At 43.4% G+C, this 24142-nt stretch overlaps 1 protein-coding gene across 1 annotated transcript in view; it reads right to left on the reverse strand.

The window, feature by feature from the left end:
* Nucleotides 1-24142, reverse strand: part of LOC109917402 — a 78348-nt gene that overhangs the window by 5706 nt on the left and 48500 nt on the right. Inside the window, exon 9 of the transcript XR_007265676.1 lies at nt 5000-5211. The gene's annotated coding sequence lies outside the window, so the exon portion shown is untranslated. The remainder of the gene's footprint in view (nt 1-4999; nt 5212-24142) is intronic.

Below are 24142 nucleotides of genomic sequence, written 5' to 3' on the forward strand. Positions count from 1 at the left end.
CTCCCCTCCAGCTCCACCACACCCGGCACTTTTCCCTGCAACCGCAGGAAGTGCTACACCTGCCCCCATACCTCCTCCCTCACCCCCATCCCAGGCCCCAAGAAGACTTTCCACATCAAGCAGATGTTCACCTGCACATCTGCCAATGTGGTATACTGCATCCGCTGTACCCGGTGTGGCTTCCTCTACATCGGGGAAACCAAGCGGAGGCTCGGGGACCGCTTTGCAGAACACCCACGCGCGGTTCGCAATAAACAACTGCACCTCCCAGTCGCGAACCATTTCAACTCCCCCTCCCATTCCTCAGACGACATGTCCATCCTGGGCCTCCTGCAGTGCCACAACGATGCCACCCGAAGGTTGCAGGAACAGCAACTCATATTCCGCTTGGGAACCCTGCAGCCCAATGGTATCAATGTGGATTTCACAAGTTTCAAAATCTCCCCTCCCCCTACCGCATCCCAAAACCAGTCCAGCTCGTCCCTGCCTCCCTAACCTGTTCTTCCTCCCACCTATCCCCTCCTCCCACCTCAAGCCTCACCTCCATCTCCTACCGACCAACCTCATCCCGCCCCCTTGACCTGTCCGTCCTCCCAGGACTGACCTATCCCCTTCCTAACTCCCTACCTACACTCACCTTTACTGGCTCCATCCCCGCCTCTTCGACCTGTTTGTTTCCTCTCCACCTATCCTCTCCTCTATCCATCTTCTATCCGCCTCCCACTCTCTCCCTATTTATTTCAGAACCCCCTTCCCCTCCCCCTTTTCTGATGAAGGGTCTAGGCCCGAAACGTCAGCCTCTCTGCTCCTATGACGCTGCTTGGCCTGCTGTGTTCATCCAGCCCTGCACCTTGTTGTCTCGGATTCTCCAGCATCTGCAGTTCCTACTATCTCTGAGCCAGTATAGGGAAACAGGACTAACTGACAATTGGGATTTGCCCAGGTCTCAGTAAAGTATGTTTTTAAGGCTTCTCTTCTGGGTGGCAGGGTGGCCCAGTATTTAGCACTGCTGCCTCACAGTGCCAGGGACCCAGGTTCAATTCCACCCTTGGGTGACAATCTATGTGGAGTTTGCATGTTGTCCCATGTCTGCATGGGTTTCCTCTGGGTGCTGCAGTTTCTTCCCACAGTCCAAAGATGTGCAGCTTATGTGGATTGGCCATACTAAATTGTCCTATTGTGTGCAGGGGCCAAATAGCTTTTTCCACACTGGAGGGGTTCTTTGATTCTGCTTGCCAGAGGATTCTAGCTCTTTTTGGAAACCCAACAGTATTTTAAGCAAGTTGTCCATCCCCAAAAGTAAACCTTTTATTTTTTTCCGGTTTTTTTTGCTGGTTTTCCTCAGAACTGAGGAAGGGTCACCAGACCTGAAACATTAACTCTGATTTTTTTTCACAGATGCTGCCAGACTTGCTGAGCTTTTCCAGCAACTTCTGTTTTTGTTTCTGATTTACAGCATCCACAGTTCTTTTGGTTTTTATTGGGCAAGGGGTCAAGTTTGATAAGATGAGGTCAAACAAAGGGTAGGGCTAAATCCAAATAGAAAGGCATTAACATGAGAGACGATAAAACAGACTGTGACAGGAGGAGATCAAGAGCACATATTGAAGGGTAAATCTACAGATAAGGCTAGAAATTACAAAAAGAACAGAATAAAACGAAAGGCTTTGTATCTGAAAGCACTTAACAGATGAAGTCAGAGCACAAATAGAAATAAGTGCAATCTGATAGCTGTTATAGAGACGTAGCTGTACAATGACATGGATTGGGAACTGAATATTGAAGGATATAGGACAGTTAGGGGGGACAGAAGGCTTAGCAATGGTGGGGTGTGGCTTCGATAGTTAATGATGGTATTAGGACAAAAGGGTTGACTCAAGCTCAGGAAATCACAGAGTGGAAACAATTTGGAGAGGGATGAGAATGATAAACGTAAGAAGTCACTTGTGATGTACAGACCCCTAACAGTGCTCGTACAGAATGTTGATGCATAAAGGAAGAAATAATGATAGCTTGTTAAAAAGGCATGGTAATATTCATGGGAGATTTTAATCTATATAATGACTATAAGAGTCAGCCAAGATAAGGAATTCAAAGATGGTGTTTTAGAACAGCATGTTCTGGAGCCAAGCAGAGAGCAGGTTAAAGGAGGTGATGACCAAGTCGTATTATCCGTAGACTATCCATCCAGAAACTCAGGTAATGTTCTGGGAATAAGGCACATGGTGGGATTTGAATCCAATAAAGATATGGAATCAAAAAAGTCTAATGATGACCATGAAACTACTGCCAATTGTCAGGGAAACCCTATCTGGCTCATAATGTTCCTTGAGGAAAAGATAAATTTGATAGATTTGGAGCAAATCAAGGCTGGGTATCCATGAGGCGCTGTGGGCCATCAACAGCTGCAGAATTGCACCCCAGCACAATCTGTAACCTCATGGTCTGGCATTTCCCCCACTCAACCATTACTGCCGAGCCGGGGGATCAACCCTGGTTCAATGGAGCGTGCAGGAGGGGATGCCAGGAGCAGCACCAGGCATAGCTCCAGAGGAGGTGTCAACTTTGTGAAGCTCCACAACAGGACTATTGTGGGCAAAACAGTGTAAGCAGCAAGTGATAGAGTTAAGCAAATCCACAACCACGGATAAGATCTAAGCTCCTGTCACATCCAGTCATGAATCCATGATAGACAGAGCTAAGCAATCAGATCTAATCTCTGCAGTCCTGCCACATCCAGTTGAGAATGGTGGTGGACAATTAAACATCTCACTGGAGGAACAGGCTCCACAAATATCCCCATCCTCAATGATGGAAGAACCCAGCACATCAACGCAAAAGATAAGCCTGAAGGATTTGCAACAATCTTCAGCCAGAAGTGCCAAGTGGATGAGCCATCTTGGCCTTCATCAAAGGTCTCAGCATCCAATATTCCAGTCTTCAGACAATTCAATTCACTCCACGTGATATCAAGAAACAGTTGGAGACACTGGATACTGCAAAAGCTACGGACCCTGACAACATTCCGGCAATAGTACTGAAGACTTGTGCTCCAGAACTTGCCATTCCCTTAGCCAAGCTGTTCCAGTACAGTTACACTGGTATCTACCCGACAATGTGGAAAATTGCTCAAGTATGTCCTGTACACAAAAAGCAGGACAAATCCAACCCGGCCAATTACCGCCCCATCAGTCTACTCTCGATCATCAGTAAAGTGATGGAAGGTGTCATCGACAGTGCTATCAAGCAGCACCTGCTCAGCAATAACCTGCTCAGTGACACCCAGTTTGGGTTCCACCAGGGCCATCCAGCTCCTGACCTCATTACAGCCTTGGCTCAAACATGGACAAAAAATTCCAGAGGTGAGGTGAGAGTGACAGCCCTTGATATCAGGGCTGCATTAAACCGAGTGTGGCATCAAGGAGCCCTGGCAAAACTAGAAATCAATAGGTATCGGGGACTCTGGTGGTTGGAGTCATACCTGACACATAGGAAGATGGTCTTGGCTGTTGGAGGTCAGTCATCTCAGCTCCAGGACATCTCTGCAGGAGTTCCTCAGGGTAGTGTCCTAGGGCCAACCATCCTCAGCTGCTTCATCGATGACCTTTCCTCCATCATAAGGTCAGAAGTGGGGATGTTCATTAATGATTACACAATGTTCAGTATCATTTGCAACTCCTCAGATACTGAAGCAGTCCATGTTTAAATGCAACAAGGTCTGGCCAGTATCCAGTCTTGGGCTGACAAAGTGGCAAGTGACATTTGCGCCACACAAATGCCTGGCTATGACCATCACCAGCAAGAGAGAATCTAAACATCTCCCCTTGACATTCAATGGTATCACCATCACTGAATTCCCCCATTATCAACATCCTGGGGTTTCTCATTGAGCAGAACCAAAACTGGACTAGCCACAAAAATACTGTAACTGTAAGAGCAGGTCAGAGGCTAGGAATTCTGCAGCGAGTAACTCATCTCCTGACTCCTCAAAGCCTGTCCACCATCTACAAGGCTCAAGTCAGGAGTGTGATGGAATACTCCCCACTTGCCTGGATGGGTGCAGCTTCAACAACATTTAAGAAATTTGACACCAACCAGGACAAAGCTGCCTGCTTGACCAGCAACAATTTACCATCTGCAGGTACAGCAAGTAATTAGGAAAGCTGATACAATAATATTGTTTACTGCACAGAAAGGCATGATTATATAGGGTGTGGGGAGACTACATCTGGAAAACTTTGCACAGTATTGACCTCCTTATTTAAGGCATTGCAAGTAATTCAGAGATTTACACGACTAATTCTGAAGAAGCGTCTCTGCCCGAAATGTTAACTCGGATTTCTCCCTACAGATGTTGCCAGATCTGCTAAGATTTTCCAGCTATTTTGGTTTTTGTTTACTGGAGTAATCCCTTGAACGAGCGGATGCCCTTATAAGAAAGCTAGACAGGCTGGGCCTGTATCCTCTGGAGTTTAGAAAAGGAAGAGATCAGTTCATTGAAACATATTAGACCCTGCGGGATTTGACCAGGTGGATGTGGAATGGATGTTTCCTCTTATGGGAGAATCCAAATCCAGGGGCCACTGTTTAAAAATAACGGGTGCCCATTTAAAATAGAGATTACATTCAGAGGGTTGAGAGTCTTTGGGACTCTGTTTTTGAAATGGTGGTGTTAATAGAATCCTTAGATATTTTTAAGGAAAGGCAGACAGGTTCTTGGTAAGCATGGCGTGAAAAGGTTATCAGAGGAAGTGGATTTGAGGTTATAATCAGATCAACCGAGATCTTATTGAATGGAACAGGTTTGAGGGGCCAAATGGTCTCCTCCTGATTTGGAAGTGTAAACAGTGACCATCCTCCTGGTCTTTCTGCTCCTTGTAGCTCAGCACCACATCAAGTGAAACTTCCTTCCTTCCAGCCACCAGAGTAAATCTGAAATCCCACTGCCCAAGAATCAATGACAGAGATGTACAGTCAGTGGAAATGATCATTGACTTACTGTAATCATTCTGATGCTTGGATTTGTCAACATGTCCATCAACATCGATCTGTAGGTACAGGAGATGGTGCTGATTGGATGCTCGTGGGTGACGTGCATGGCCCAGACTTCTCTGGTGAGACTGTTGGATCAGTCCTGAGACAGACATCACCAGAACTAACACAACACACGGTGCAGGCAGCGAGTACAACATGGCGTCAATGTGGAGTTGTCTAAATAATAAAAACAAACTTCTTAATAATTATAGGACAGAATGGTCTCAAAGCAATTCTACAAACTGACTCTTAAAAGAGAAACAAATAGATGTTACACCCAAAATATAAAACAGGTATAAAGCACTGGGCAGGATTTAACTTCAAGTGAGATCAGAAGATCCTTTACCACCTAGCATCCTCTAGTTCAGTTCAGAAAGCGGTTTTAGGCAGGCAGAGACAAAGGAGCTTTCCCTGTGGGATCACTGTAGGCAATTATGTACCTCCTCCTTTACAAAGGAGAGCTTTAGACTTACCAGAACAGTCTGCCCAATTATTAGTTTGCTCATGGAAAAAGGCACCAGCTTCTCCATTTAGACCCACCCTGCTCCCTGCTGGTTAAATCTGCCTCAGGATCCAACTTGTAATAACTAAATTATAATACCATAAATTGCATAAATGCTTCAGCCTGGTTCCTTTCCCACCTGTTATAACCCTGCAGGTCCACATCACAAATAGCTGTAGGTTACTCGTTTGTTTAATCACTGGTTAGGTGCAAGTTACAATCACTCCCACTGTAATAACATCTTCATTTAAATAGAATAACCAGAAAGAATTCAAAAAGTACAAAACCAAATATTCTAAAAGTATACAGTCTCACATACAGATAAATGCAGATGGATGGTCAGATCTTAAATCAGAGACAGGAGACTTAAAACAGATTGGCAGAGCTCAGATTGGGACTGACCAGGAGCTTGACTCTGCACCCTCAGCTGAAACTTCTTCTGCTGCTTTTGAGGATCTGGTCTGCTGTTGCGCTTTATATTCACCATCAGTCCATCCTCCTCAACAGAAGCACTTAAAAATGTTATCATCTCATTAACTTTCTGATTTGTCACTAACTAAGATAATTATGTACGTATGTGCTATAAAGGTGTGTAGACAGTAAACAAATAACAATGAGGGTTAACAGCTGATATAAAAAAGATACAGATCAATACAGTGCAATGATTCTGGATTGTGCACTGGAATTTTAAGCATATTAATAAAGGAATGACAACAATTTAATTTTATAAGCAGTTGTGGAATAAAATGTTTCATTAGTATCAGAATAACCAGTATTTAGCAGTAAGGCAAAGAATAAATAGTAGTGGAACTAAGAACAGCATTTAACTGTACAAAAAACTATCATACCCTGAGCAACTTAACTCAGAAACAGAAGCTTGTCTGATTTCTTGCTTGTCCTTTTAGCCCTTTTGCATTTCTTTTCAAGTTCACTTTTAAACAGTGTTAGAAACTGCAATGTCCAGGTGCAGGAATAGATGATGTGTGCTTTACCTGCTGTGTGAGTCATTTGGAAATTGTCATGGTCTAGTTCAGGCCCATCCTTTAATTGTGCTGGCTCAGTGGGCATGAGAAACAGAATTAGTTAGGAATTGGTTGGCTGCAAATAACAACCAATCACTCATAAAGGACTTGAAGGGCCCTTCAAGGGAAGTTGAGGAGTGGCAGAAAAGGAGGAGGCAATTGTGAAATGGCCACTTCCCAGAATACTGCCTTGGATATTGCTGGAGACTGACTCCAACTTGGAATGGGTACATGGAACCCACCTCTAAAAGCAACAGTCCAACCTGCACAAAGGTATGTGTGGCAGACAAATGTGATCGCCAAAAGTTTCATGAACAGAGTTATCAACAGGTGACTACAAAAGAGGTGTGTCAAGAATATGCTGTAAGAACTCATGGGAATAACCTGGGCCAGGAAGTGATATCTTCAGGGTACAGGATTGGTGTTTGTATGCTTGAGGCTGTGACTGCTCATTGCTTTAGGGGGCAGGAATTAGGGGAGGCAGCAAATTCACTTTATTAAAGCACCTCATTATAGAGAGAAAATTGCCAGTTGCTCTATTCGTGCAGGATGTAAGAGAGAAAGTTGAAAGAACCTGTAAGTTTCCATTGTGCGTTGATGACCTGGAATTGAACAAATGCTGAAGGGACTGTCTCACTTTATTGTACATTTTCAGCAGGATTTTTTTTTTATTTGTTCACAGGATGTGGGTGTCTCTGACGAAGCCAGCATTTATTGCCATCCTTAATTGCCCAGAGAGCAGTTAAGAGTCTGCCGCATTGCTGTGGGTCTGAAATCACATGTAGGCCAGACCAGGTAAGGATGGCTATTTCCTTCCCTAAAGGACTTTAGTGAACCAGATGGATTTTCCCAACAATTGACAATGATTTTGTGGTCATCATTAGACTCTCAATTCCAAATATTTATTGAATTCAAACTTCACCGTCTGCCATGGTGGGAATCAAACCCAGCTCCCCAGAACATTACCTGGGTCTCTGGATTAATAGTCAAGTGATAATACCAAAATACTTCTTTTAGTATTTTGCCTAAAATTCTAATGTTGAACATCAAGTCATCTCCATGCCTAAGCTCTTTGATCCACACCTTCATTGCCTCAACATAATCAATCAAAAAATAGGTTTGGATGTCAAAAATCTGGTGGCTCATTTGATCTTACTGTACTCAATCTCATGTACATCATTCACTTGTTTCTTAAATACACTTCGACAAGTCATGGCCCCAACACTGTTCCTCGTAAAAACCCACTTCATCTTCAACTGCTCATGATTAGCTTGGGTACAAACTTTCTCTTTGAAAGAAATATGAACAGAATATACTGGCAGCATTTAATCATTCAGACACTGTCAGCAGATAGAAACAGAATTAATGTTTCAGATCTGGCACCTTTCATCAGAACTGATTTGAAACAGACACGCTTACTGTGCCCACTGATGCTGCAAGACTTGCAGCATTTTCTACCATTTTCTTTCCCAGATTTCCAGCATCTGCAGAATTTTGGTTTCGCCGTCTCTTTGTAAGATTTTGGCTGCTTCTTTTCAAAGCAAGCCCTCTCCGGTTGCATGGCCTCTACCAGTGTAATTACTTCATATTGAGATAATAAGAGGGATTTATTGATACCGGGATCCGGGATCTTCCATTCACTCGTTCCCCCAGTGTGGCCCAGTTGTCTTTACCCTTATCCTCCATTTTCTCCCTGCAGCTCCCTTTCACGCTCCTGCTTCAGTTATCACTTCACTAAAATCCTTTAATAGTCACAGTGAGCTAGCAGATAGCTTCTTCCATAAATCTGTGATGTAGTTACATCTACAAAATAAAGTTCTTTTGATCAAATAAAGTCTGGCTTATCAGAGCCTATGTGGGCTATCGTAATCCCGTTTACCATCTGTCAGAATCCTTCCCAATTTCCTCAAAACTACCATCAATGTTTTGCAAACCTCCCCAAATCCTGATGTCTCATTCATTAATTCAAGTGGATTTATTGGTTTGCACAGCCCACTCAGCTAATCAATAAGCATCCCGCTACTATCATTAAAGCACAAGATACACCCACTTTTTACTGGTAGTGATAGTCCTTTCTGTTCTAAAAATAAACTCCCAGGGTATCAGGCATTTTGATGTTAATTATTCCATGCTCAGCCTCATGGTTCACATCTGGGAAGAGTTGCTGTCAGGGAAGAGCACTATTGAAATGTGGAGATTGTTTAAGGAATGCATACTGCGTGTGCTCGATATGTTTGTCCCTAGCAAGCAGGGAAGATGCGGTCGAGTGAGGGAGCCTTGGTTCTCAAGAGAGGTCGAATGTCTGGTTAAGAAGAAGAAGGATGCTTATGTAAGGTTTAGGAAACAAGGATCGGAAAAGGCTCTAGAGGGATACAAGTTATCCAGGAAGGAGCTGAAGAAAGAGCTTAGGAGAGCTATAAGCGGGCATGAGAAAACCTTGGCAGATAGGATCAAGGAAAACTCCAAGCCTTTTTACGCGTACGTGAGGAATAAGAGAATGACCAGAGAAAGGGTAGGGCCGATCAAGGATTGTAAAGGGAATTTGTGCACAGAGCCTAAAGAGATAGGAGAGGTCCTTAATGAATACTTTACTTTGGTATTCACAACTCAGAGGGACCTAGTTGAAGAGGAGGACAGTGTGAAACAGGTTGGTCGGCTAGAGGAGGTGGATGTTAGTAAGGAAGATGTGCTAGGAATTTTGAGGAAGTTCAAGATAGATAAGTCCCCCAGGCCTGATGGGATTTATCTAAGGATTCTATGGGAAGCAAGGGAAGAGATCGCAGGGCCTTTGGCGATGATCCTTTCATCCTCACTGTCCACGGGTATAGTGCCAGAAGATTGGAGAGAGGCAAACGTCATTCCCTTGTTCAAAAAAGGGAATCGGGATAACCCTGGAAATTACAGGCCAGTTAGTCTTACGTCAGTGGTGGGCAAATTATTGGAAAGGGCTCTGAGAGATAGGATTTATGATCACTTGGAAAGGCACAGTTTGATTCGTGATAGTCAGCATGGATTTGTGAGGGATAGATCATGCCTCACAAACTTTATTGAATTCTTTGAAGAGGTGACCAAACACGTGGATGAAGGTAGAGTAGTGGATGTGGTATACACAGATTTAAGTAAGGCCTTTGATAAGGTTCCCCATGGTAGGCTCATGCAGAAGGTAAGGAGGCATGGGATAGGGGGAAATGTGGCAGATTGGATTCAGAATTGGCTGACCCTTAGAAGACAAAGGGTGGTAGTGGATGGAAAATATTCAGCATCGTGCTCAGTTATGAGCGGTGTACCACAAGGATCTGATCTGGGTCCTCTTCTATTTGTGATTTTTGTAAATGATTTGGATGAAGGAGTGGAAGGGTGGATTAGCAAGTTCGCGGACGATACGAAGGTGGGTTGCATTGTGGACAGTGCGCAGGGCAGTTCTAGGTTACAAAGGGACATTGATAGGATGCAGAGCTGGGCTGAGAAGTGGCAGATGGAGTTTAACCCTGAAAAGTGTGAGGTGATTCATTTTGGAACGACAAACTTGAAAGCAGAATACAGGGTTAACGGAAAGATTCTCGGCAGTGTGGAGGAGCAGAGGGATGTTGGGGTTCATGTCCACAGTTCCCTGAAAGCTGCCACCCAGGTGATAGAGTTGGTAAGAAGGTGTATGGTGTGTTAGCTTTCATTAATAGAGGGATTGTGTTCAAGAGCCGTGAAGTTATGCTCCAGCTATACAAAAGCCTGGTTTGGCCACATCTGGAGTATTGTGTCCAGTTCTGGTCACCTCATTACAGGAAAGATGTGGAAGCATTGGAAAAGGTGCAGAGGAGATCTACCAGGATGTTGCCTGGAATGGAGGGAAGGTCTTACGAGGAACGGTTGAGAGAGCTAGGGCTTTTCTCTTTAGAACGATGAAGAATGAGAGGTGACTTGATAGAGGTGTACAAAATGATCAGAGGTATAGATAGAGTGGACAGCCAGAGACTTTTTCTAAGGGTGAAGGTAGCTATTACGAGGGGGCATAGTTTTAAAGTGAGTGGAGGTAGATATAGGGGAGACGTCAGAGATAGGTTCTTTACTCAGAGAGTGGTAGGGGCGTGGAATGCATTGCCGGAGAGAGTAGTGGAGTCGGCCTCATTAGGGGCATTTAAGCGGCTATTAGACAGGCATATGGGTGATCGTATAAGGTAGAGGTGGAGGTTAGATAGACCTTAGGATTAGGGTAAAAGTTCGGCACAACGTCATGGGCCGAAGGGCCTGTACTGTGCAGTACAGTTCTATGTTCTATGTTCAATCTACATTCTTTTGGGAAGGATGGGAGCTGCTGATAGATCTCTTCCCAGTTCTTTTAGCCCCAGTCACTTTTTCAGGCCAACTTGGCTCAATTGCATTTCTACATATAAAACAGAAGATCATGGGGTCTTTGAATATACTCAAGGCTAAGTTAGACAGATTTCTAATCCACAAAGAAGCCGAGATCTATGGAAGGGGCAAGAAGGAAAGCGGAGTTAAGGCCACACCAAATCATCCATGATAATACTGAATGGCAGAGCAGGCTCGAGGGGCTGAATGGCCTTACCCTACTCTCAATTCTTATGCAACTCCTCAATGGCCTGAATGAGAAACTGCAAGCTGACATTATGGTGCAGAAGGTTTGGAGTAGCTGGCTCTTGAATGAAAGGCTAAACTATGAGGCTGTTTTAGTGTTCAGGTGGATGTAAACCATCCAAGAACACTATTTAAAGAGAAGCAGAGTTTTCTCGTGTCTTGACTAAGATCTTTATCAACCACCTGCTTTCTCCAAGGTGCACCATCCAATCCATGTTTTTCACAGCATTCCAACCTATCCGTGATCTTCATGGTACACCTTCTGCAATGGCAGCACCAACAAATCTGAGTGCCACATGTGTGCTGAGCCAGCTGCTGAAGGCTGTATCAAACCAGGCCTTGAACACTTGAAGATGTAGGAGATTCGGCAGATGACAAGCCTCTGAAATGGTCCACAAGATGGCAGATGTTGAATGTCCAGTGGGAGATGAGTGTAGAAGCAGCAGAGATTCCAGATGATATGTGTAAGCAGCATGGCCAGTCAAGGAATACTAAGATCTCCCTCCTGTGTGCCTGTGTAGCTTCCTCTACAAAGACCCTGGCGTCTTTCATGGTGAGGGAGAACCAACAACACCTGCATGGGATGCTGTATCCAGCTACACACTCACTGCATTGACACTGACTACCAAGTGGTCAGTGTCAGAGGAGTCACTCTGCACTGAAACACCTCATCAGATCCTCATTTAATTCCAACATTAGACCTCACAAAGGCAAGTAAACAATAGGTGGCTGCATGTGTTGCCTCCTCTTGGGGCCCTCCTGGGCAAGCCAGGGTCCTTGGAGCCTCAGGTGACCACAGAATACCTGCCAAGTTTCCCTGGGGAAATGAGACATCAAGGTTGGTACCTGCACCCAGCTCAACTGGCAACAAAGAGGAGGTGTTGGCAGGGGTGACCATAGCTGCTCCTACCATTTAGTTTCCAGAGGGGGTGGTAGATGCAGATGCAGTTACAACATTTAAAACACATTCGAGTAGGTACGTGAATAGGAGAGGTTTAGAGGAATATTTGTGAAATGCACGCAAATGGTATTAGTTTAGTTTGGGAAACCTGGTTGGCATGGATGAGTAGGACCAAAGGATCTGTTTCCACATTGTATGACTCAATAACTCTGTGACTCTAATTTACAGAGATCTCTTGATGAAATCTGAAGTGATTCTGAGGCATAAAAATTTAAGGCTGCAGTGACCTAGAGACACAGGTATCAGATAGTCAGTCACACAAGTGGAGTTCATATTCTCTGAGAATATCTCGCAAGTAGATGCAATTGGCCACTGTTAAATTTCACAGCTGTCTATGTCATTGGCATTCAGACATCTTGACGTAATTGGGATGTTGCCTTTATATACCCTGCCTTCTGGATAAACTCTTCAACTTGGATTGCCCTGATGCAAGTGTCGACGTGTGTTTTTTTGGGAATATAAACCGAAACAGAAGCTGGGCTGCTACAAATGAAATACCAGGAGTGTTTTCGCAACTTGGAAAAATAAAGTGCTGCATGAGTTCAGCTGTACCAGACAATGTTGCTTTTCAAAGCAATGAGGGAGACATTTTGAGATTGAGTGGCAGCAAGAGTGTTTGTGTTAAGAAAGTTCTGCCTAGTGACAGTTTTCTGATTGGTTGAGCTGCAGATTGGTACAAAGTTGTGAGAGCAAGGATAGCAGAAACATCCAGAACCTGGAAACTCTAATGTACCCATCTGTCCCTCTTGTGGGCAAAAAGGCAGAAAAACTAAGAAAGCTTAAAAGAAAGAATTCTAACAAGGTAAGACTAGGCTGGAACAACAATCAAAGTGCAGCACAGATCAGCATGCCATCAGTGCTAAAAATCATGAGGAGCTATGAGAGACAATTTAATGCAGCCTCCGAGTTTTTGAAAGGGTATAATGTAAGTCACATTGTGGTAGATTAAAAATCTTTCTTTTCTCTGTCATTTGTTAAAGTTAATTAAAAGCAAAATACTGCAGATGCTGGAAATCTGAAACAAACAGAGAAAATGCTGGAGAAACTCAGCAGGTCTGGTACCAGCTGTGGACACAGAAACAGAGCCAATGTTTCTAATCCAATATGACTCTACAGAATGATTTGTTAGTTAATTGTGTCTCAATATTTATTTCTTTTCATAACAAAACTTGGTGGAATTGCTTTTGTTTTGAATAGCAGTCAGTCAGGAGAAAGTGGTCTAACTGGGATATTATATAAAGATCTCTGTTGCTTGAGCCTCCCCATGCCACACAAGGAGCTGTCTAGCAGGCTACCCCTCTCCTGCTCTCTTTAGGAGCCTTGACATGGTTTCTATAGAAGCCAACTTCTTTGTACCATGCCTGTCCTAGAAGTGTCCCTCCATGGCTCCACTCCAGAAGAGTGATCAAAGTTATCAAATAACAATTCTTCACTTTCAGTTCCTTGTTAACATTGATATTCAGCCTTGAGCTGCAGAGTCAGCCCTGTCACAATTTCCCAAGCAGCCCCCACATTGCCATGTGTCCTGTATAACAGTGCACAGGAAACAAAAGAAAACTACATCTAGTGGCAGATGAATGACCTCTCAGTGAACCGCACTGGCCTTAATCAGCTGGATGGGCCACAGAGCTAATGGCCCACTTGCCTGACGCAGTGATTGGAACCAGCTGGATATTGTTGACTGTGAGATCCTTGATTGGGGTTATTAACCTGGGCCAATCAGGAAAGTCCTGGCTGACCAATATAACCAGGAGATTTAGAATCTAGCTGAGCTGACTGGCCAAGCCTGTGTACTGTGCACAAGTAAATAAAGGGTGACTTGATAATGAGATACCAACCTCTGTGCAGTTATTTCACAATGCAGATAGTGTCGTGTAAGGGATCAGGAGGGACAGCTTCCCAAACTTGAGAAGAATATTCTTCCTGTGCAATCATTCTCACAAATGCACAAACTGGTGGTTATATAGACACAATTTAAACAGGTACTAGTGTAGATTCTCTCACAGGGAGAGACACATACCTGCACTCTCCATATACTCTGACATACATGATATTGATCGGCCAGGGAATAATAACTGTTTGATTACTACTGCTATAGATCTCAAAGAGAACAAAGAACAGTACAGCATAGGAACAGGCCCTTCGTCCCACCAAGCCTATACCAACACATTCTAAACGAAAAACCTTTTGCCTCTGTGCGGTCCATATCACTTTATTGCCTGCGTATTCATGTGTCAAAATGCCTCTTAAATGTTGCTATTGTATCTGCTTCCATTGGTTCTGGTCTCCCTGCTATAGGAGAGATGTTGTGAAACTTGAAAGGGTTCAGAAAAGATTTACAAGGATGTTGCCAGGGTTGGAGGATTTGAGCTACAAGGAGATGCCAACTAGCCTGAGGCTATTTTCTCTAGAGTGTTGGAGGCTGAGGGGCTAACCTTTTGTAGAGGTTTATAAAATCATGAGGGGTATTGATAGGATAAATAGCCGAGGTCTACTCCCTGGGATAGAGGAATCCAAAACTAGAGGGCAGAGGTTTATGGTGAGAGGAGAAAGATTTAAAAGGGACCTAAGGGGCAACGTTTTCCCACCGAGGATGGTGTGTGTATGGAATGAGCTGCCAGAGGCTGGTACAATTACAACATTTAAAAGGCATCTGGATGGGTACATGAAAAAGAAGGGTTTACAGGGATATGGGCCAAATGCTGGTAACTGGGACTAGATTTATTTAGGATATCTGGTCAGCATGGATGAGTTGGACCGAAGGGTCTGTTTCCATGCTATATATCTCTATGAGTCTCTGATCTCCTCTGGCAGCACGTTCCATGCACTTATTACCCTCTGTGTAAAAATAAATTGCCTATCGCATCTTCTTTAAATTTTCCCCCTTTTACCTTTAACCTATGTCACCCAGTAATTGACATTTCTATCCTGGATAAAAGACTCCAATTATCTATACCTCTCATAAATGAAAATTTAAACAAACTGAGTTTGTCCGATCTCTACTCACAGATGATACTCTCCAAACTGGGCAGTATCCTGGTAAACCAGAAACAAAAACAGAGATTGCTGGAAAAGCTCAGCAGATCTGGCATCATCTGAAGCGAGAAATCAGCGTTAATGTTTTGGTTCCAGTGACCCTTCCTCAGAATCTCAGGTCACTGGACCTGAAACGTTGACTCTGATTTCTCTCCACAGATGCTGCCAGACCTGCTGAGCTTTTCCTGCAATTTCTGCTTTTGTTTCTGATTTACAGCATCTGCAGTTCTTTCGGTTTTTATCCTGGTAAACCATTTCTAGACTTTCTCCAAAGCCTCCACATCCTTCTGGTAGTTGACAAGGAGGTGTCAGGTATTTACACTTCGAGACAATGAACTGTCTATAATTCTACAATGACGACCAGAACATATGCAATATTCCAAATGTGCCCTTGCTAAACAGCTGCAACATGACTTGCCAATTTTTATACCCTATACTCCAACAGAGGAAGGCAAGCATGCCATATATCTTCTTGACCACCTTATCCACTTGTGTTGCCACTTTCAGAGATCTGTAGACCTCTACACCTAGATCCTTTGTATGTTAATCTCTTTGACTTGTTAAACCAACATTCACACCTAGTTTTTCTCCAGAAAGTTAACCAATTATGATATGTAAATAAGGGAACTTGGAAAACTGATAGGAAATTGCTTCAATAAAGATGACATCCTGATTGTACTTCCTTTGATTTCTTATTATTATCTCTACAACACAGTGATAAGAAAGCCAATTAGACAGATTAATTGTAACCATAAAGAACATTTCATTTCTGTGGAAACCTGTGAATGAATTAATTTCTTGTATTATTTTGATACGTTAATAAAATGCTTCCTTTCCAGAGAAATGTTGTCACTTGATATGACATTTCCTCCACCTCATTCACAGTTTGTAGTTTCTCCTTTTGAGACTAGTTTGAGAAAATGTATGTAATCATTTATTTGTAATTACAACATGAGTCTAATGTAAGCCTTATTCACCAAACCATCAGTGGCATTAAGAATGTTCCGGTGTCATCACATCACAGCAAATTAAATGATAATCCTCAATTTCCAGGCCATTGTTGGTAAATTTGTTCCCAAATTAACTCGCACAGCACTCCCTAATCTCTGCACCACCCTACCGATAACACCTCCCCCCTCCATTTTGTCACAATATTTCATTTTGCTCATCTCTCCCTCACTTCCAATTCTGAGTCTTCTTCCCAGTAAAACTATTATTCAGTGGCAAGAACATGATGGGAGCATATTTGAAGGCAGGGTAAAACTCAGCAGCGGTCAGTTGGGCTGAATGGCCTGTTTCTGTGTGATAATTTATTCATTATCTAATGTTAAAAAGGCACATTGGGGAAGCAGAATATTTAGCCTTATGTCCATAGGAGACTCATGGACCCTTCTCCCAACTCCAAGTTCACTACGTTACAATTGTGAACTTTATGTGATTATAATGTTTTCAGACTATATCTTTTAGTTTCTAAGACTGCTATTGTGTGGAACAGTATTTTTAAATCCAAGGTAAAGGAAAGGGCTTGTGTGTGAAGTCTGCCTGAGTAAACGTGTATGGTTTAATTGTTATTAATCAAATGACTCAATGGTTTTATTGACAGGGAGGTGTCAGTTATTTATACTTAGGGAAATTTAATGACAGACCTGTTGGCTGCAGGGAACATTCTAGAATCTATCATGAAGGAAATGATTATTGGACATTTAGGAAATATTTGTCTGATTGGACAATGTCAGCAAAGATTTAGAAAGAGGAAATCATGTCCAGTGGCCTTGGTGGAGGGATGTTGGGCGTCAGGTCAGCAGGGTGGGATGGGGTGTGGGGGCTGATGTCAGACTCCGAGGGGAAGGTGTCAGGTCGGGGGGTGGGTTGTTTGGTTGCTGGAAGGTGTGGTGTAGTGTGAGGTGAGTATGGGCATTTGTTAAGAGTTACTCTTAATTCACTGCCACAGAAGACTGTGGAGGCCAGGTCATTGAGTATATTTAAGACTGAGATAGATAGGTTCTTGATTATCAAGGGTTACGGGGAGAAAGCGGGAGAATGGAATTGAGGAACTTATCAGCCATGATTGAATGGCGGAGCAGACTCGATGGGCCGAATAGCCTAATTTCTGCTCCTGTGTCTTATGGTCTTATACTCAGGATTATGTATTTAATAGTCTAACTTTCCCTGCATTGGTCAGTGCATTGCTCATAGGAGTTGGGATATCATGTTGCGGCAGTACCAGGACATTGGCTTGGCCACTTTTGGAATACTGCATTCAGTTCTGGTCTCCCTGCTATAGTAAAGATGTTGTGAAACGTGAAAAGGTTTAGAAAAGATTTATTTATAAGAATGTTGCCTGGATTGGAGGGTTTGAGCTATATGGAGAGGCTGAATAGGCTGGGGCTATTTTCCTGGAGCATCGGAGGCTGAGGGGTTAACTTATAGAGGTTTATAAAATCATGAGGTGCACAGATATGGTTAATAGTCAAGGTCTTTGTTCCCCAGGGTGAAGTAAGTCCAAAGCTTGAGGGCATAGATTTAACGTTAGAGGGGAAAGATTTAAAAGGGATCTAAAGTGCAACTTTTTCACACAGAGGATAGCGCGTGTGTGGAATGAGCTGCCAGAGGAAGTGGTGGAGATGCGTACAATTACAACATTTAAAAGGCATTTGGATGTGTAAATGAATAGGGAGGGTTTAGCAGGATATGGGCCAAATGCTGGCAAATGGGACTAGATTAATTTCGGATATCTGGTCGGTGCAGACGAGTTAGATTAAAGCATCTGTTTCTGTGCTGTATAACTCTGTGACTCTATGAGTAAATATTTTAATTAATTTAGTTGGAACTAGCCAATTTTTTTTATCTTTATGGAGACTTTTGGAGGGTTCAGAGGCATAGAGGAATTACCCAGTGGAATGTTCAATTTTCTCAGCGACTCTTTCAGTGTGCCACAATGCAGATTCCCATACACAACTCCCATCTACTCTGGAATAATGACTGTGGGGTTAATGGAAAATCTATCCATTTGTTTCAATTAAATAGAACACTGGTGAGATTTGCACTTGGAGCATTTTGTGCAGGTCTAGTTCCTTTAGCTAAGGAAGTGTATACTTGCCACAGAAGGATGTGGCAGAGGGATAGGCAGGGTTGATACAGAAAGATATTTGCTCTGACTGTGGGGTCAGTCACCGAATAAAGGGTAAGTCATGTAGGACTGAGATGAAGAGGAACTTTTTCACTTAGAGGTGAGGAATTTTCAGAAATCTCTACCTCAGCACAATGTGGAAGCTGTCATTAAGCAAGTCAGAAATAGATAGATTTCTAGTTACTAATGACACTGAAGGATATGGGGATAGCACAGTAATATGGCTTTGAAGTAGACAATCAGCAATGATCCAGAATGGCAAAGGAGATCCAAGGGGCTGAACAGCATATTCCTGCCACATTATTACAATATCAAATGTTGGAAACAGTGCTGAACTTTTCCTTTTACTTCTAAGATGATAGGCAGTTGTGATCAATTACAACCAAATTAACATTTTTACTTTTACTAATATAGTGCCCTTATTCAAAAGGGAGGGAGGCAGAAAGTAGGAAACTATAGAGCAGTTAGTTTAACATCTGTCAGAATTTATTATTAAAGACATAATAACAGGACATTTAGAAATCAAAATGCAATCCACCAGAGTCAGCATGGTCTTATTAAGGATAAATTGTGTTTGACCAATTTGCTAGAGTTCTTTGAAAATATAACAAGCAAAACAGAAAATGGGACCCTGTATCAGACTGTAAGTATCAGGGCAGCACAGTGACTAATGCTGCTACCCCACAGCGCCAGATTCCAGTGTCAGGTGACTGCCTGTGTGGAGTTTGCACATTCTCCCCGTGTCTGCGTGGGTTTCCTCCAGGTGGTCCGGTTTCCTCCCACAGTCTAAAGGTGTGCAAGTTACGTTGATTGGCCACGCTAAATTACCCATAGTGTTCAGAGATGTGTAGGTTAGGTGTATTATCCATGGGAAATGCAGAGTTACAGGGAAAGGGTAGGGGGGCGGGTGTGGATGAGATGCTGTTTGGAGGATTGGGTGGACTTGTTGGTCTAGGGATTCTATGAACTTGCAGAAGGTATTTGATAAGGTGCTGCAGAAAAGATACACTAGATAAGATCACATAGAGTTAAGGGTAATTTATTAGATTAGATAGAGGATGGGCTAACCAATAGGAAGCACAGAGTCAGAATAAATAGGTCTCTTCCTGGTTGGCAAGATGTAACTACTGGTGTGCCACATGGTTTAGTCTTTGAGCCCCAACTATTTGCAATCTATATTGATGATATGGGGATAGAAAGTACTATAGCCAAGTTTTCAGATGACACTAGGGAAGCAATGGCCTAGTGGTATTTATTGCTGGACTGTTAATCCAGAGACCAAGATAACGTTCTGGGTTTGAATCCCACCATGGCAAATGGTGGAATTTGAATTCAATAAATATCTGGAATTAAGAATCTAGTGATAACCATGAATCCATTGCCAATTGTTGGGAAAAACCATCTGGCTCACTAGTGTCCTTAGGCAAGGAGACTGCCATCCTTACCTGGTCTGGCCTACATGGGACTCCAGACTCACCTCTAGGCAATTAGGGATGGGCAATAAATGCTGCCTAAAAGCCACACCCTCATCCCATGAATGAATAAAGGAAAAAAAAATTAAAATACATGGGAAAGTAAGTTGAAATGAGGAAATAAGAAATTTGCAAATGGATAGGAATAGGTTAGGTGAATTGGCCAAAATTTAGCAGATGAAGTTTTACATGGATAAGTGTAGCTTATCCATTTTGGTTGGAAGAATAGGAAGGCAACTTATTATCTAAATAGATGGAGACTTCAGAGTGCATCAGTGCAGAGGGATCTGGGTGTCCTTGTGCATGATTCACAGAAAACTAGTTTGCAGGCACAACAGGGAATAAGGAAAACAAACAGAATTTTGGTATTCATTGCTAAAGGAATAGAGCATTAAAGTAGGGAAGTGTTGCAACAACTGTATAAGGCATTGGTGAGACCACATCTGGAGTATTACATAGAGTTTCAGTTCCCTTACTTAAGGGGATCACATTGAATAGGGGCACAAGCTCAAGCGGCTGAATAACTTACTCTTGCTCCTAAACCCCCTGGTAACAGCTCTGATGTGCTAGAATGTATAAATGCCGAAATTAGGCAAGTGTACAGCAAGGCCAGTATTAATGGGGGATTTTAACTTGAACACAGATTGGGAGAGGCAGACAAGCACCTGTCAGAAAGGTAATGAATTTCTGAAGTGTGTCTGGGACAGTTTCCTACAGCAATGTGTCCCGGATGCAACAGGAAACAAGCAATATTTGCTTTAGTAATGATTTGGATTTAACTAGATGTCCATGCACAGTTAGGTTACCATCAAAAGCGATCTTAACATGAACCAAGTTCAATACAGTGTTTGAAAATGAAAAGCATGAATCCGTTACTACTGATTTAGGTCAGGTAAGTCTGACTTTAATGTGATGGAGCAGAGGCTGTCCATAGTAAACTAGGAAAATCTACAAATGAGTAAAACAACAGAAGAACAGTGAAGGATTTTATTTTATTTATTAATTTTGTGAGATGTGGATGTCATTGGCTGGCCAGCATTTCTTGCCCATCCCTAGTTGCCCCTTTAGAAGGTGGTGGTGAGTTGCCTTCTTGAACCGCTGCAGTCCGTCTACTGTAGGTTGACCCACAGTGCCCTTACGAAGGGAATTCCAGGATTTTGACCCAGCGACAGTGAAGGAATGGCAATATATTTCTTAGTCAGGATAGTGAGTGGCTTGGAGGGAAACTTGTAGGTGATGGTGTTCCCATGTATCTGCTGCCCTTGTCCTTCCACATGGAAGTGGTTGTGGGTTTGGAAGATGCTGTCTGAGGATCTATGGTAATCTCTGCAGTGCATCTTGTAGTCTACACCCTGCTGCTACTGAGCGTCGGTGGTGGGGGGAGTGGATGCTTGTGGGTGTAGTGTCAATCAAACAGGCTGCTTTGTCCTGGATGGTGTCAAACTTCTTGAGTGTTGTTGGGGCTGCACTCATCTAGGCAAGTGCGAAGTATTCCATCGCACTCCTGACTTATGCCTTGTAGATGGTGGACAGGCTTTGGGGAGTCAGGAGGTGAGTTACTCGCCGCAGTATTCCCAGCCTCTGACCTGCTCTTGTAGCCACTGTGTTTATATGGTGAGTCCAGTTGAGTTTCTGATCAGTGATAACCCTAAGGATGTTGATAGTGGGGGATTCAATGATGGTAACACCATTGAATGTCAAGGGGCGGTGGTTAGACTGTCTCTTATTGGTGATGGTCATAGCCTGGCATTTGTGTGACACAAATATTACTTGCCACTTGTCTGGATATTGTCCAGATCTTGTTGCGTTTGAACACGGACTGCTTCAGTATCTGAGGGGACATGAATGGTGCTGAACATTGTGCAATCATCAGCGAACATCCCCACTTCAGACCTTATGATGGAGGGAAGGTCATCGATGAAGCAGCTGAAGGTGGTTGGGCCTAGGACATTAGCCTGAGGAACTCCTGCAGAGATGTCCTAGGGCTGAGATGATTGACTTCCAACAAACCACGACCATCTTCCTACGTGTCAGGTATGACTCTAATCACCAGAGAGTTTTCCCCCGATACCCATTGAATCCAGTTTTGCTAGGGCTCTGTGATGCCACACTCAGTTGAATGCAGCCTTGACGTCAAGGGCTGTCACTCTCACCTCACCTCTGGAATTCAGCTCTTTTGTCCATGTTTGAACCAAGTTTGTAATAAGATCAGGAGCTGAGTGGCCCTAGCAGAACCCAAACTGGGTGTCACTGAGCAGGTTACAACTGGATGTGGCAGGACTGCAGAGCTTAGATCCGATCCATTGGTTGTGGGATCACTTAGCTCTGTCTATCACTTGCTGTTTATGCTGTTTGGTGTGCAAGTAGTCCTGTTTGGTGGCTTCACCAGGTTGACATCTCATCTTCAGATATGCCTAGTGCTGCTCCTGGCACACCCTCCTGCACTCTCCATTGAATTACAGTTGATCCCTTGGCTTGATGGTAATGGTTGAGTGGGGGATATGCCAGGTATGAAGTTACAGATTGCACTGGAATACAATTCTGCTGCTGTTGATGGCCCACAGCGCCTCATGGATGCCCAGTCTTGAGTTGCTGTATATGTTTGAATTCTGTCCCATTTAGCACAGTGATAGTGCCACACAACACGATGGAGGTTGTTCTCAATGTGAAGACGGGACTTTGTCTCCACAAGGTCTGTGCGATGGTCACTCTTACCGATACTGTCATGGACAGATGCAACTGCAGCTGGCAGATTGGTGAGGATGAAGTCAAGTATGTCTTTCCCTCTTGTTGGTTCCCTCACCACCTGCCGCAGACCCAGTCTAGTAAATATGGCTTTAAGGACCTGACTAGCTCAATCAGTAGAACTGCTACTGAGCCATTCTTGGTGGTGGATATTGAAATCCCCCACCCAGGGTACATTTTGTCCCTTTGCCATCCTCAGTATTTCCTCTAAGTGTTGTTCAACATGGAGAAGTACTGATTCATCAGCTGAGGAAGGATGGTACGTGGTAATCAGCAGGAGGTTTCCTTGCCCATGTTTAACTTGATGGCACGAGAGCTCATGAGATCCAGAGTCAATGTTGAGGACTCCCAGATCAACTCTCTCCCGACTGTATCCCACTGCGCTAGCACCTTTGCTGGGTCTGTCCTGCTGGTGGGACAGGACATATCCAGGGATGGTGATGGTGGTGTCTGCGACATTGTCTGTAAGATACGATTCCGTAAGTATGACTGTTAGGTTGTTGTTTGACTAGTCTGTGAGTCAGCTCTCCCAATTTTGGCACTAGCTCCCAGATATGAGTGAAGAGGACTTTGTAGGGTCAATAGGGCTGTTTTGCCATTGTCTTTTCCACGGCAGAGATCGATGCCAGGAGATCCATCCGGTTTCATTTCTTTTGAGACCTTGTAGCAATTAGCACAACTGAATGGCTTGCTAGGCCATTTCAGAGGGAAACTGAGAGTCAACCACATTGCTGTGGGTCTGGAGTCACATATAGGCCAGACCAGGTGAGGATGGCAGAGTTCCTTTCCTGCAGGACATTAGTGAACCAGTTGTGTTTTTCTGACAATCGACAATAGTTTCATAGTCATTGTTAGATTCATAATTCCATTTTTGTTTAAGAAGCATTTAATGCAATACAGAACAAGATTTTACCCGAGATGGAAAAGCTCTACTTCACAGCAAAAAACAGCCATGGACGTATAAACCGATAAAGAACAGCATAAAATTAAAAGAAATGGCTTGCAAAAATGCCACAAGAACACACAGATCCTGCCCAGTGGCAATGATACAAAGACCAGCAAAGGGCCACAAAGCAGTTTCTAAAAGCTACTAAAAGGGGTTATGAAATGAAACTTGCCAGGGACATCAAAGACAATAAGAAGAAATGTTATGGCTACATTAAGGGAAAGTGGATGGTCAGGAGCAATTGGACCACTAAAGACCAAAAGTGGGGATACTGTCAATGACATGTGGAATAATTACTTTGCCTCAGTAATTACAGTATAGAAAAGGAGGACAGTCCTGTGGAAGTAAACAGTGGATAGGGGACAGGAACTATATAAAATTAACACAAGTAAAACATAAATAATGAGGAAACTAATGGAACTAAAGAATGACAAATCCCTAGGATCTGATGGTTTCCATCTGAGAGTCTTAAAGGGAGAAGGGGAGCACATTGGAAATGCCCGAACTATAATCTTTCAGTACTCTTTAGATACATGACTCATCCCTCTGGATTGGAAAAGTGCACATTACTGTGAGTATAGGAGTTGGGAGGTCATGTTGCGGTTGTACAGGACACTTGTGAGGCCACTTTTGGGGTATTGCATGCAATTCTGGTCTCCCCCATATAAGAAAGATGTTGTGAAACTAGAAAGGGTTCAGAA

The sequence above is a fragment of the Rhincodon typus genome, chromosome 37 (genome assembly GCF_021869965.1).
Source record: "Rhincodon typus isolate 14 chromosome 37, sRhiTyp1.1, whole genome shotgun sequence".
Lineage (NCBI taxonomy): Eukaryota > Metazoa > Chordata > Chondrichthyes > Orectolobiformes > Rhincodontidae > Rhincodon > Rhincodon typus.